General features: G+C 55.4%; 1 protein-coding gene across 2 annotated transcripts in view; it reads left to right on the top strand.

Annotated features, from left to right (window-relative positions):
* LOC140430132 (syntaxin-2-like) overlaps positions 1-14,168 on the top strand; it is a 110,232-nt gene that overhangs the window by 8,068 nt on the left and 87,996 nt on the right. The window lies entirely within an intron of this gene.

Here is a 14,168-nt window from a genome sequence, read left to right as displayed (position 1 = left end):
GAAACCTCCCCCCTCCCCCCCATGGGAAACCTCCCCCCTCCCCCCCCATGGGAAACCTCCCCCCTCCCCCCCATGGGAAACCTCCCCCCTCCCCCCATGGGGAACCTCCCCCTCCCCCCTCCCCCATGGGAAGACCTCCCCCCCCCCCCCCCCATGGGAAACCTCCCCCTGCTCCCCCCATTGGAAACCTCCCCCTCCCCCCATGGGAAACCTCCCCCCTCCCCCCATGGGGAACCTCCCCCTCCCCCCATGGGAAACCTCCCCCCCCCCCCATGGAAACCTCCCCCTCCCCCCCCCATGGGAAACCTCCCCCCTCCCCCCCCATGGGAAACCTCCCCCTCCCCCCCCATGGGAAACCTCCCCCCCCCCCCCCCATGGGAAACCTCCCCCTCCCCCCCCCCATGACACCCCCCCCCACCCCCCCCCCCATGGGAAACCTCCCCCTCCCCCCCCCATGGGAAACCTCCCCCTCCCCCCCCCCATGGGAAACCTCCCCCTCCCCCCCCATGGGACACCTCCCCCCTCCCCCCCCCCATGGAACCTCCCCCCCCCCCCCCATGGGAACCTCCCCCCCCCCCCCCCATGGAAACCTCCCCCCCTCCCCCCCCCCCCCCCCATGGGAAACCTCCCCCCCCCCCCCCCCTGGCCCCCCCCCCCCCCCCTGGGAAACCTCCCCCCCCCCCCAGCCCCCCCCCCCCCCATGGCCCTCCCCCCCCCCCCCATGGGAAACCTCCCCCCCCCCCCCCCCATGGGAAACCTCCCCCCCCCCCCCATGGGAAACCTCCCCCCCCCCCCCATGGGAAACCTCCCCCCCCCCCCCCCCCCATGGGAAACCTCCCCCCCCCCCCCCATGGGAAACCTCCCCCCCCCCCCCCCCCATGGAAACCTCCCCCCCCCCCCCATGGGAAACCTCCCCCCCCCCCCATGGGAAACCTCCCCCCCCCCCCATGGGAAACCTCCCCCCCCCCCATGGAACCTCCCCCCCCGCCCCCCCCCCCCATGGGAACCCCCCCCCCCCCCCCCATGGGAAACCTCCCCCCCCCATGGGAAACCTCCCACCCCCCCCCCCATGGGAAACCTCCGCCCCCCCCCCATGGGAAACCTCCCCCCCCCCCCCATGGGAAACCTCCCCCCCCCCCCCCATGGGAAACCTCTCTTCCCCCCCCCCCCCGCCCCCTCCCCCCCCCCCCATGGGAAACCTCCCCCCCCCCCCCCCATGGGAAACCTCCCCCCCCCCCCATGGGAAACCTCCCCCCCCCCATGGGAAACCTCCCCCCCCCCCCCCATGGGAAACCTCCCCCCCCCCCCCCCCCCCCATGGGAACCCCCCCCCCGGGACCCTCCTCCCACCCCCCCCCCATGTGATGTTTTGAAACAGTGATCTCTGCTGTGTAAATGTTGAATAGCTATCTCTGTGACTGGATTGAAAGGTGTGTCTGTTGAACCAATGTGGCGGAAAGATCTGATCACCTCACATAACAAATTGATCTGCTTCTAAATATCATTTTGGAAACAAATCAGCCATGTGTGCTTCTGTGCTGCCACTTTGGGTGGTCAGAGTGTTTTGTGAAATCCTCTTGTCTACTGTAGGGAAGCACTCCGCCCGAGCAGCGGATTGGAAATTGGACATCACGCAAAGCTTTTGAAACCTTTTTCTGTAACACTTTTTTTGTGTTGTCCCGAGTCAGCCAATTTGCACACAGCAAGAAACCACAAAGAGCAATGAACAGATGATCGGTTTTACTGGCAATAGTTGAGGGATAAATATTGAGCAGGACACTGAGGAGAACTCCCCTACTCCTTTTTCAAAATAACAGCATGGGATCTTATCCACCTGAGTGCATAAGGGGCCCTCGTTTAATGTCCCACCTGAAGGATAGTTCCTCCAACAATGCCGAACTCCCTCAGTGCTGCGCTGGCAACATCAGTCTGGATTATCAAATCCCAGGAATGAAGCTGGGAGTGAGCAGATACTAGAGGCAGTGCCTTTGCAACAAGCTACTTTCAATGTGCTCTTGTGGTTTTGAAGGTGTGATGTTCGATCTGTTTCGAGTGTCCTGCCTCATTTATCTTCGATTTGTATTTACGTTTTAAACATCACGCAGCACCAACACCCAGTGGGCAGTATCACTGGGACAGCTGAAATTTGAGACTGAGTTGAACTAAAAATAATGGCTCCATGTAACCCTGGATATGATCTCACAGTCGGGTCAGAAGTTTGCTAACATCTAGCATGGCACAGTGGTTAGCACTGCTGCCCCACAGCACCAGGGACCCGGGTTCAAATCCAGCCTCGGGTGACGGTCTGTGGGGAGATTTCACTTTCTCCCCGTGTCTGCGTGAGGTTGCTCCGGTTTCCTCCCACAGTCCAAGGGGCTGGTTTAGCACACTGGGCTAAATAGCTGGCTTGTAAAGCAGAACAAGGCCAGCAGCGTGGGTTCAATTCCCGTCCACCAGCCTCCCCGATCAGGTGCCGGAATGTGGCGACTAGGGGTTTTTCACAGTAACTTCATTGAGGCCTACTTGTGTGACTGATTATTATTAAGATGTGCAAGTTAGGTGGACTGGACATGATAAATTGCGTCTTGGTGTCCAACGGTTAGGTGGGGTTGTGGGGATAGGGTGGGGGAATGGACCTAGATGGGGTGCTGTTTCAGAAACATGATGGGCTGAATGGCCTCCTGCATTGCAGGGATTCTGAGTCTTGACGCAGCAGAGCTGTCATTTCCTCTAGTTTGGGAGCTGTGGCGATGTTAGGAAACTAGGGATTGGGGGTGAATCGTTCAACAACAGCAACTTGCATTTATATAACACCTTCAGCATAGTGAAACATCTTAAGGTGCTTCACAAGAAGGTTAGCAGACAAAGTTTGACACCATAACTACAAACTTGGTCAAAGTGCGGCGTTTTGAAGGAGCAGGTTGAAGGGTACAGAGTGAATTCCAGATTTTGGATGCAAATAGCTGAAGGCAGGGCTATCAACACTGTACCAATTTTAAGATGGGGAATGAGCGAGAATCTCGGATGAGAATGATTGCAGAACGCTCGGAGGGTTGTCGGACTGAAGGCGGCCACAGATAGGGAGGGGCCAAGAGAGGTTTAAACCTGAGGCATTGCCAGTCAGTGTAGGAGTAGGTCAGCAAGCGGGGGGGGGGGGGGGGGGGGACACGAACGAGATTGGATGAATAAAGTAGCTTTATTATTAAGTGTTTTATCAACAGCAGTGTATACCTGGGATTCTTTTAATGAGATCTGGAATGTGTTGATACAGATGGTTGTTAATTTTATTTTGGCTGAAAATATCTTTGTGAAGTGTCTCACTCTCTATGCTGCTGCTGACTGTCACTTCAGCCAGTGAGGAGCGATTAACCAGATTACCCACAATCACAACAGCGAGAAATCAGAATACAGGTTGTATGTCAGACCTTGAATAGATTATTTAGTTAGAAAGATTTGAAGGAATTTGCAGTTAGCGTCTCAGAATGTCTCCAAACACGTCTCAGCCACTGAATCATTCTCACTCCACAGGATAAATATTCCCCACTTTCTCTGTCTGTTAGCTTTGACAAAGAGTTATTGCACTCGAAACGTTAGCTCTTTTCTCTCCCTACAGATGCTGCCAGATCTGCTGAGATTTTCCAGCATTTTCTCTTTCGTTTCAGCCACTGAAGGTAGTTTTGAACTGTGCTTGCTGTTATAATGTAGGAAACCGCAGCCAGCCAATCTGTACACCGGAATCACACACAAACAGTAGTGAGATGTTTGAGATAAATATTGACCAGGACACTGGAAAGAGCTCCTCTGCTCCAGAATAGTGACCTGGAATCTTTTGTTTCCCATCTGAGGGGGAATTCGGAGGCCTCTGGTTCACGTCTGATCTGAGAGATGCTACCTCTTACGGTGCAGCACTCCCTCAGTACTGCATTGGGAGTGTCAGCAAAGTATCGTGTGGTTAAGTTGCTGGAGTGGGTGGGGGGGGGGGCAGCGTGGTGGTGCAGTGGCTAGCACTGCTGCCTCACAGCGCCGAGGTCCCAGGTTCGATCCCGCCCCCAGGTCACTGACCGTGTGGAGTTTGCACATTCTCCCCGTGTTTGCGTGGGTTTCGCCCCCACAACCCAAATATGTGCAGGGTAGGTGGATTGGCCACGCTAAATTGCCCCTTAATTGGAAAAAAATGATTTAAAAATCGTACTAAATTTCTTTTAAAAGCTGCTGGAGTGGGACTTGAACTTACACTCTAGTGACTCAGGAAAGTGTTGCTCCCTGAACTCGAGCAAACGCTGCCTGTGTGAATGCCTTCCGTTCGGGATCACACCCAGCTTTGCTTTTCATTCCTTCCTTTCAATCGGCTAATGATCACAAGCCTGATGTATGTTTCATACAACCCTTAAGTCAGATTAACCGAGTTACAGGTTGGGAGCTCAATGATCGATACTGCTTGATTGGTTGCACACTGCAGCCTTTTCGTATATGTGGTGTTCCCCAGTTTTGGCTTTTTGCATATTCCAGATTTTAATCCCTCCATCATTAGGACTGTGCCTCCAGCTGTTTAAATCCTAGACTCTGGAATTCCTCCCTAAACCGCTCCACCTTTCGAATACATAGATACATAGAACATACAGTGCAGAAGAAGGCCGTTCGGCCCATCGAATTTGCACCAACCCACTTAAGCCCTCACTTCCACCCTGTCCCAATAACCCCCCCCCCCCCCCCTAACCTTTTTGGACACTAAGGGGCAATTTATCATGGCCAATCCACCTAACCTGCACGTCTTTGGACTGTGGGAGGAAACCGGAGCACCCGGAGGAAACCCACTCAGACACTGGGAGAACGTGCAGACTCCGCACAGACAGTGACCCAGCGGGGAATCGAACCTGGGATCCTGATGCTGTGAAGCAACAGTGCTAACCACTGTGCTGCCCTCGACACTTCTTAAAACCTACCCATTTGGCCAAACTTTAGCTCCCATGCCCCAAATCCCCATGTGGTTGTGTCAAATTTTGAATTATTTTTCATTTGGCACTGGTCAAATGCTCCTCTTATTTGTCCTGCCCCCTCTGAATGGGCTGAAACTGGGAACTCACCACAAGAGTCCCATTTCTTAAGTATTGGTGAGTCCTGTTCTCTCACCTTTTCCTCATTTTTATGGATAGTGCAGAACATTTAGTACTGTTGTGTAAGCAAGAGTATAACATTTTTGTGGCACCATTCTGTGCTCTGTCTTTTCTGTAAACACTGTAGCAAGTCCTGAACTCAACTGTAATTCTTCAGTGCATCTTGGTTCTTGGGCTGATCTCGTCAAAATATAGAAATTGGCAGCCTTCCTGAAATCTGCACTTTTATAAATGGGGAGTTGTTTGAACTTGGGTGCAGCTGTGTTCCTGAACTCTGATGATCTGGCTCTAAATGTTGCACTTGACGCTGGGTTTAATCTGTTCTGCAGTTGATTCTTCGCTGCAAGTGCAAAGCCACTTGAAAGAACATCGAGGAAAAAACACTTGGTGGAGAAAGTTGGCGATAAGATCTGGTAGGTTTCAAAGTAGCAAATAAACCACGCAGCTGCATTACATTCAAACCACTGAAACTTGTCGGTACTTTGCCTGAATTTATTTCTACTCAGCACCAAGAGATTCTTTTCTTTTTCCACTCATCTCCCATGTTGCAAGAGTCAGTGTGTCGAAACTGAGGAATACACCCTTCTGCATTTGTACTGTAATCAGCAAGAGGGGATGACGTCTGCCGTTAATAGGAATCAAAGCCACAAACATAAAAGGAAGTTTCATTGAACCACTTATTTTCCTTCAATTAAACATGCCGATGATTCCGTCAGATTACTGTGTGTGCCTGAAATTTCCCCCTCAGGCTGGTGCCAGCTTTGTTTTATATCAAGTTATTTTCAGCGTGAGTTTATGATAAATCTAGTCCAATTGACCCCCAGGTTCTCTAAACTCGACACCTCACTCTGATCATCCACAGTCACTTTTCATTACTGTGTCCGTGTCCAGGGTTCATATCCAGGGTTACATGGAGCCATTATTTCTAGTTCAACTCAGTCTCAAATTTCAGCTGTCCCAGTGATACTGCCCACTGGGTGTTGGTGCTGCGTGATGTTTAAAACGTAAATACAAATCGAAGATAAATGAGGCAGGACACTTGAAACAGATTGAACATCACACCTTCAAAACCACAAGAGCACATTGAAAGTAGCTTGTTGCAAAGGCACTGCCTCTAGTATCTGGTCACTCCCAGCTTCATTCCTGGGATTTGATAATCCAGACTGATGTTGCCAGCGCAGCGCTGAGGGAGTTCGGCATTGTTGGAGGAACTATCCTTCAGGTGGGACATTAAACCGAGGGCCCCTTATGCACTCAGGTGGATAAGATCCCATGCTGTTATTTTGAAAAAGAGTAGGGGAGTTCTCCTCAGTGTCCACAGGGACCCGGGCAGCACAGTGACACAGTGGTCAGCACTGCTGTCTCACAGCGCCAGGGACCCGGGCAGCACAGTGACACAGTGGTCAGCACTGCTGCCTCACAGCGCCAGGGACCCGGGCAGCACGGTGACACAGTGGTCAGCACTGCTGCCTCACAGCGCCAGGGACCCGGGCAGCACGGTGACACAGTGGTCAGCACTGCTGCCTCACAGGGCCTGGGCAGCACAGTGGTCAGCACTGCTGCCTCAGCGCCAGGGACCCGGGCAGCACAGTGACACAGTGGTCAGCACTGCTGCCTCACAGTGCCAGGGACCCGGGCAGCACAGTGACACAGTGGTCAGCACTGCTGTCTCACAGCGCCAGGGACCCGGGCAGCACAGTGACACAGTGGTCAGCACTGCTGCCTCACAGCGCCAGGGACCCGGGCAGCACGGTGACACAGTGGTCAGCACTGCTGCCTCACAGCGCCAGGGACCCGGGCAGCACGGTGACACAGTGGTCAGCACTGCTGCCTCACAGCGCCAGGGCCTGGGCAGCACAGTGACACAGTGGTCAGCACTGCTGCCTCACAGCGCCAGGGCCTGGGCAGCACAGTGGTCAGCACTGCTGCCTCACAGCGCCAGGGACCCGGGCAGCACAGTGACGCAGTGGTCATTACTGCTGCCTCGCAGCGACAGGGACCCGGGCAGCACGGTGACACAGTGGTCAGCACTGCTGCCTCACAGTGCCAGTGACCCGGGCAGCACAGTGACACAGTGGTCATTACTGCTGCCTCACAGCGCCAGGGACCCGGGCAGCACAGTGACACAGTGGTCAGCACTGCTGTCTCACAGCGCCAGGGACCCGGGCAGCACAGTGGTCAGCACTGCTGCCTCACAGCTCCAGGGACCCAGGCAGCACAGTGACACAGTGGTCAGCACTGCTGTCTCACAGCGCCAGGGACCCGGGCAGCACTGTGACACAGTGGTCAGCACTGCTGTCTCACAGCGACAGGGACCCAGGCAGCACAGTGACACAGTGGTCAGCACTGCTGTCTCACAGCGCCAGGGACCCGGGCAGCACGGTGACCCAGTGCTCAGCACTGCTGCCTCACAGCGCCCAGGACCCGGGCAGCACAGTGACACAGTGGTCAGCACTGCTGCCTCACAGCGCCAGGGACCCAGGCAGCACAGTGACACAGTGGTCAGCACTGCTGTCTCACAGCGCCAGGGACCCGGGCAGCACTGTGACACAGTGGTCAGCACTGCTGTCTCACAGCGCCAGGGACCCGGGCAGCACAGTGGTCAGCACTGCTGCCTCACAGCTCCAGGGACCCAGGCAGCACAGTGACACAGTGGTCAGCACTGCTGTCTCACAGCGCCAGGGACCCGGGCAGCACTGTGACACAGTGGTCAGCACTGCTGTCTCACAGCGCCAGGGACCCGGGCAGCTCAGTGACACAGTGGTCAGCACTGCTGCCTCACAGTGCCAGGGACCCGGGCAGCACGGTGACACAGTGGTCAGCACTGCTGTCTCACAGCGCCAGGGAGCCGGGCAGCACGGTGACACAGTGGTCAGCACTGCTGCCTCACAGCGACAGGGACCCAGGCAGCACAGTGACACAGTGGTCAGCACTGCTGCCTCACAGCGCCAGGGACCCGGGCAGCACAGTGGTCAGCACTGCTGCCTCACAGCTCCAGGGACCCAGGCAGCACAGTGACACAGTGGTCAGCACTGCTGTCTCACAGCGCCAGGGACCCGGGCAGCACAGTGACACAGTGGTCAGCACTGCTGTCTCACAGCGCCAGGGACCCAGGCAGCACGGTGACCCAGTGGTCAGCACTGCTGTCTCACAGCGCCAGTGACCCGGGCAGCACAGTGACACAGTGGTCAGCACTGCTGCCTCACAGCGCCAGTGACCCGGGCAGCACAGTGACACAGTGGTCAGCACTGCTGTCTCACAGCGCCAGTGACCCGGGCAGCACAGTGACACAGTGGTCAGCACTGCTGCCTCACAGCGCCAGTGACCCGGGCAGCACAGTGACACAGTGGTCAGCACTGCTGTCTCACAGCGCCAGTGACCCGGGCAGCACAGTGACACAGTGGTCAGCACTGCTGTCTCACAGCGCCAGTGACCCGGGCAGCACAGTGACACAGTGGTCAGCACTGCTGCCTCACAGCGCCAGGGACCCGGGCAGCACGGTGACACAGTGGTCAGCACTGCTGCCTCGCAGCGCCAGGGCCCGGGCAGCACGGTGACACAGTGGTTAGCACTGCTGCCTCACAGCACCAGGGCCCGGGCAGCACGGTGACACAGTGGTTAGCACTGCTGTCTCACAGCGCCAGGGTCCCGGGCAGCACAGTGACCCAGTGGTCAGCACTGCTGCCTCACAGCGCCAGGGACCCGGGCAGCACAGTGACACAGTGGTCAGCACTGCTGCCTCACAGCGCCAGGGACCCGGGCAGCACAGTGGTCAGCACTGCTGCCTCACAGCGCCAGGGTCCCGGGCAGCACAGTGACCCAGTGGTCAGCACTGCTGCCTCACAGCGCCAGGGACCCGGGCAGCACAGTGACACAGTGGTCAGCACTACTGCCTCACAACGCCAGGGACCCGGGTCAGCACGGTGACCTAGTGCTCAGCACTGCTGCCTCGCAGCGCCAGGGTCCCGGGCAGCACAGTGACACAGTGGTCAGCACTGCTGCCTCACAGCGCCAGGGCCCGGGCAGCACGGTGACACAGTGGTTAGCACTGCTGCCTCACAGCGCCAGGGACCCAGGCAGCACGGTGACACAGTGGTCAGCACTGCTGCCTCACAGCGCCAGGGCCTTGGCAGCACAGTGGTCAGCACTGCTGCCTCACAGCGCCAGGGTCCCGGGCAGCACGGTGACACAGTGGTCAGCACTGCTGCCTCACAGCGCCAGGGCCTTGGCAGCACAGTGGTCAGCACTGCTGTCTCACAGCGCCCAGGACCCGGTAACGACCTAACCTCCACGAGCCCGGTCACGACCTAACCTCCACTCGCCCGGCACCGACCTAACCTCCACTCGCCCGGTACCGACCTAACCTCCACTCGCCCGGCACCGACCTAACCTCCACTCGCCCGGCACCGACCTAACCACCACTCGCCCGGCAACGACCTAACTTCCACTCGCCCGGCACCGACCTAACCGCCACTCGCCCGGCACCGACCTAACCTCCACTCGCCCGGCACCGACCTAACCTCCACTCGCCCGGCAACGACCTAACCTCCACTCGCCCGGCAACGACCTAACCTCCACTCGCCCGGCAACGACCTAACCTCCACTCGCCCGGTACCGACCTAACCTCCACTCGCCCGGTACCGACCTAACCTCCACTCGCCCGGCACCGACCTAACTTCCACTCGCCCGGTACCGACCTAACCTCCACTCGCCCGGCACCGACCTAACCTCCACTCGCCCGGCACCGACCTAACCTCCACTCGCCCGGCACCGACCTAACCTCCACTCGCCCGGCAACGACCTAACCTCCACTCGCCCGGTACCGACCTAACCTCCACTCGCCCGGCACCGACCTAACCTCCACTCGCCCGGTACCGACCTAACCTCCACTCGCCCGGCACCGACCTAACCTCCACTCGCCCGGTACCGACCTAACCTCCACTCGCCCGGCACCGACCTAACCTCCACTCGCCCGGCACCGACCTAACCTCCACTCGCCCGGCACCGACCTAACCTCCACTCGCCCGGCAACGACCTAACCTCCACTCGCCCGGTACCGACCTAACCTCCACTCGCCCGGCACCGACCTAACCTCCACTCGCCCGGCACCGACCTAACCTCCACTCGCCCGGTACCGACCTAACCTCCACTCGCCCGGCACCGACCTAACCTCCACTCGCCCGGTACCGACCTAACCTCCACTCGCCCGGCACCGACCTAACCTCCACTCGCCCGGCACCGACCTAACCTCCACTCGCCCGGCAACGACCTAACCTCCACTCGCCCGGTACCGACCTAACCTCCACTCGCCCGGTACCGACCTAACCTCCACTCGCCCGGCAACGACCTAACCTCCACTCGCCCGGCAACGACCTAACTTCCACTCGCCCGGTACCGACCTAACCTCCACTCGCCCGGTACCGACCTAACCTCCACTCGCCCGGTACCGACCTAACCTCCACTCGCCCGGTACCGACCTAACCTCCACTCGCCCGGTACCGACCTAACCTCCACTCGCCCGGTACCGACCTAACCTCCACTCGCCCGGTAACGACCTAACCTCCACTCGCCCGGCAACGACCTAACCTCCACTCGCCCGGCAACGACCTAACCTCCACTCGCCCGGCAACGACCTAACCTCCACTCGCCCGGCAACGACCTAACCTCCACTCGCCCGGCAACGACCTAACCTCCACTCGCCCGGCAACGACCTAACCTCCACTCGCCCGGCAACGACCTAACCTCCACTCGCCCGGCAACGACCTAACCTCCACTCGCCCGGCAACGACCTAACCTCCACTCGCCCGGCAACGACCTAACCTCCACTCGCCCGGCAACGACCTAACCTCCACTCGCCCGGCAACGACCTAACCTCCACTCGCCCGGCAACGACCTAACCTCCACTCGCCCGGCAACGACCTAACCTCCACTCGCCCGGCAACGATCTAACCTCCACTCGCCCGGCAACGACCTAACCTCCACTCGCCCGGCAACGACCTAACCTCCACTCGCCCGGCAACGACCTAACCTCCACTCGCCCGGCAACGACCTAACCTCCACTCGCCCGGCAACGACCTAACCTCCACTCGCCCGGCAACGACCTAACCTCCACTCGCCCGGCAACGACCTAACCTCCATTCGCCCGGTAACGACCTTGCCTCCACTAGCCCGGTAACAATCTTGCCTCCACTGGCCCTGTAAAACTTGTTAAACTGAGCAGAACACTGGCTATTGTTTTTAGGTGTTTTGCTAAAGTTTTTGTCGTTCCTTGCATGGCCTTTCCCACTGACTGTTTGTACATCGCAGCCAAGTTGATTCATTTTGGAGATGGTACATCCTGTCGTACCACTGTGGAACGTTACAGCACAACAGGATGCCAAGTGCGAGCAGCACTTGTACAAAGCAGGCAGGACAAGAACAAAATGATCCAGAGCCTGAAAGTCTGCTGAGCCGGTTCAGAAATTTATGTTTAATGTAGGAAATTGTTACATAGTATATTTCAGATTTTGTTGTCGTGTTATTAAAAACCGTGGGTTCAAATACATGCAGTATGTATGCTAAAGCTGTGATTAAGGAGTCGTAAAGATCATCTAATCATTGTTAACCTGATTACATATAAATCATTAATGGAATATTGTTTATGGAAAGGAGATTACCTGGGGATAGATAATTAACGAGGGATTCTGTTTGGCCCTAGCTAAGCAATCATGGGCCATCTTTGTCGGATACAGATGATGTAATGAATGGGAGGAGCCAGGTCTGTCTGTAGTCTTGGCGTAAGACAATATGAGGATTTTCTGAAAGGGTCCCTCTCCAAGGTCTGGACAGGGAACAGCAAGTAACCCTGATTGCGAACTTGTGATTTTAACAGTATTGAGTTGCTTTGTTGGAATATATATAGTGGCAGATGTAGATAGTGAGTTAAGGTTTTCCTATTTAAAAAAATTAAATAAATTTAGAGTACCCAATAATTTTTTTTTTCCAATTAAGGGCCAATCAATCTACCCTGCACATCTTTGGGTTGTGGGGGTGAGACCCACGCAGACACAAGAAGAATGTGCAAACTCCACACGGACAGTGACCCAGGGCCGGGATTCGAACCTGGGTCCTCAGCGCTGTAGTCCCAGTGCTAACCACTGCGCCACCGTGCTGCCCTGGTTTTCCTATTATTGAAGAACTGTTTAACTGACAATTGTAAAGTTATTTTTTTGTTATCGTGGTTAATTCTGTGTTAAATTAAAGTTTGTTTTAACACGATACATACCAATAGGCCAGAGTCATCACTCCTGGGGTGAAGCATCCTTACCTCAGCCTCTTGAACTGCTGCACTCCATGTGATGTAGGTGCACCCATAGTGCTGTTAGGGTGGGAGTTCCAGGGCTCAGTGACAGTGAAGGAACAGCGATATATTTCCAATTCCGGATGGTGGGTGACTTGGAGGAGAGCTTGCAGGTGGTGGTGTTCCCATGCATCTACTGCACTTGCAGAGCGGTAGGTGGTAGAGGTAGCAAACTTGGAAGATGCTGTTGAAAGAGTCTTCGGAAATTGCAACAGTGCATCTTGTAGATGGCACTTCTGTGACATTGCGCTGGTAGTGAACGGAGTGAAAGTTTTTAGTGGTGGAGTGGGTGTGGTAGCAATCAAGCGGGCTGTTTTGTCCTGGATGGTGTCCAACTTTGTGTGCTGTGTGGTAACACCAGGTATTGCAGTACCTGAGAGGTGGATGCCCATTGGCTAGACCTAGGAGTCTACCATTGGGCAACGTACATAGCTCCGCCCTGAGAGGTGGGGTATAAGAACCAATGCCATCCCAGCAGCCTTCACTTTCTGTATCGAAGCTGCTGGGTACAGTTCTAGCTGATTAAAGCCGATTAGTATGACTCTCCTTGTCTCACGAGTAATTGATTGTGCATCATGTTGTTCGGCAAGTTGAGGTATTTCATCACACTCCTGACTTGTGCCTTGTAAATGGTGGACAGGCTTTGGGGAGTCAGGAGGTGAGTTACTCACCACAAAATTCCCATCCCCTGACCTCCTGCAGGTACAGTATTTGCTCCAGTTCAGTCTCTTAATTGTAAACCCCCCCCCCCCAGGGAGATTCTGTGATGGTGATGAATATTATGGGGAGGTGGGGAGATTCTCGTTGGAAAGTCCGATGGTAAGAATACAAAATGTTTACACAGATGCTCAAGCATGTGCATTGCACTAGAATATAGGTAAAGAGTGCATGTGCAGAACCCACAAGCTATTACCACCATTTGTCTGCGGATAGCCACACAAACATTACAGATTTAGTCTGTCTAAACCTGGGCTCAGTTATATAAACAAGAGTTTAACAGTAGTTTGAGGTGAATGATAGATAACAAAACCAGAAGAGATGGTCAGAGCGAGGTTGTTGGTTTGAGTGTTGGTTGCTGTGGTGTGTTGGTGATGTAAATAAGCAGAGTGATTAAGGTTATGGTAATGCACTGGTTATTGTACTAAACCAGTAATCCAGAGGCCAGGACTAATGATCAGAGCGTTCAAATCCCACCGAGACAACTGGGGAATTCAAATTCAGTTAATTAAGTAAAAGCAGGAATGAGTATCTAGTATTGGTAATGGTGACTATTAAACTATTGTTGCAAAAACAAAATTGGCTCACATTAAGGAAGGAAATCTGCCATTCTTACCTGATCTGGCCTGGCTGATATACGTAACCACAGAACTACAGCTACGAGGTTGACTCTCTCCTCAAGTGGCCTGGAAAACTATGTTGCATTGAAGAAAATGGCTCCCCACCAGCCCCACCATCTTGAGGTCAATTCTGGTTGGGTGATAAATGCTGATCACAGTGCCTGCGCCCTGAGATAATTACAACCCCAGTGGTTGCTCGGACACTTCTACCATCCCTGAAAAGTAACTGCTCAAAATGTGTTCGCCATGAGCAGAATTGTGGCTTGAAATTTTGATTTGCAGAAATGAGTGTCGCGAAATGAGCCCCGCATCAAACAAATACACCGGGGTAATCGAATGAACATCCAGGAAGATATGTGATTTTACAGGGAAAGCTTAT

Source organism: Scyliorhinus torazame, chromosome 1 (genome assembly GCF_047496885.1).
Source record: "Scyliorhinus torazame isolate Kashiwa2021f chromosome 1, sScyTor2.1, whole genome shotgun sequence".
Taxonomy (NCBI): Eukaryota; Metazoa; Chordata; class Chondrichthyes; order Carcharhiniformes; family Scyliorhinidae; genus Scyliorhinus; species Scyliorhinus torazame.
Note: the sequence above shows the minus strand (reverse complement) of the source record. Positions and strands in the feature narration are given on the sequence as shown.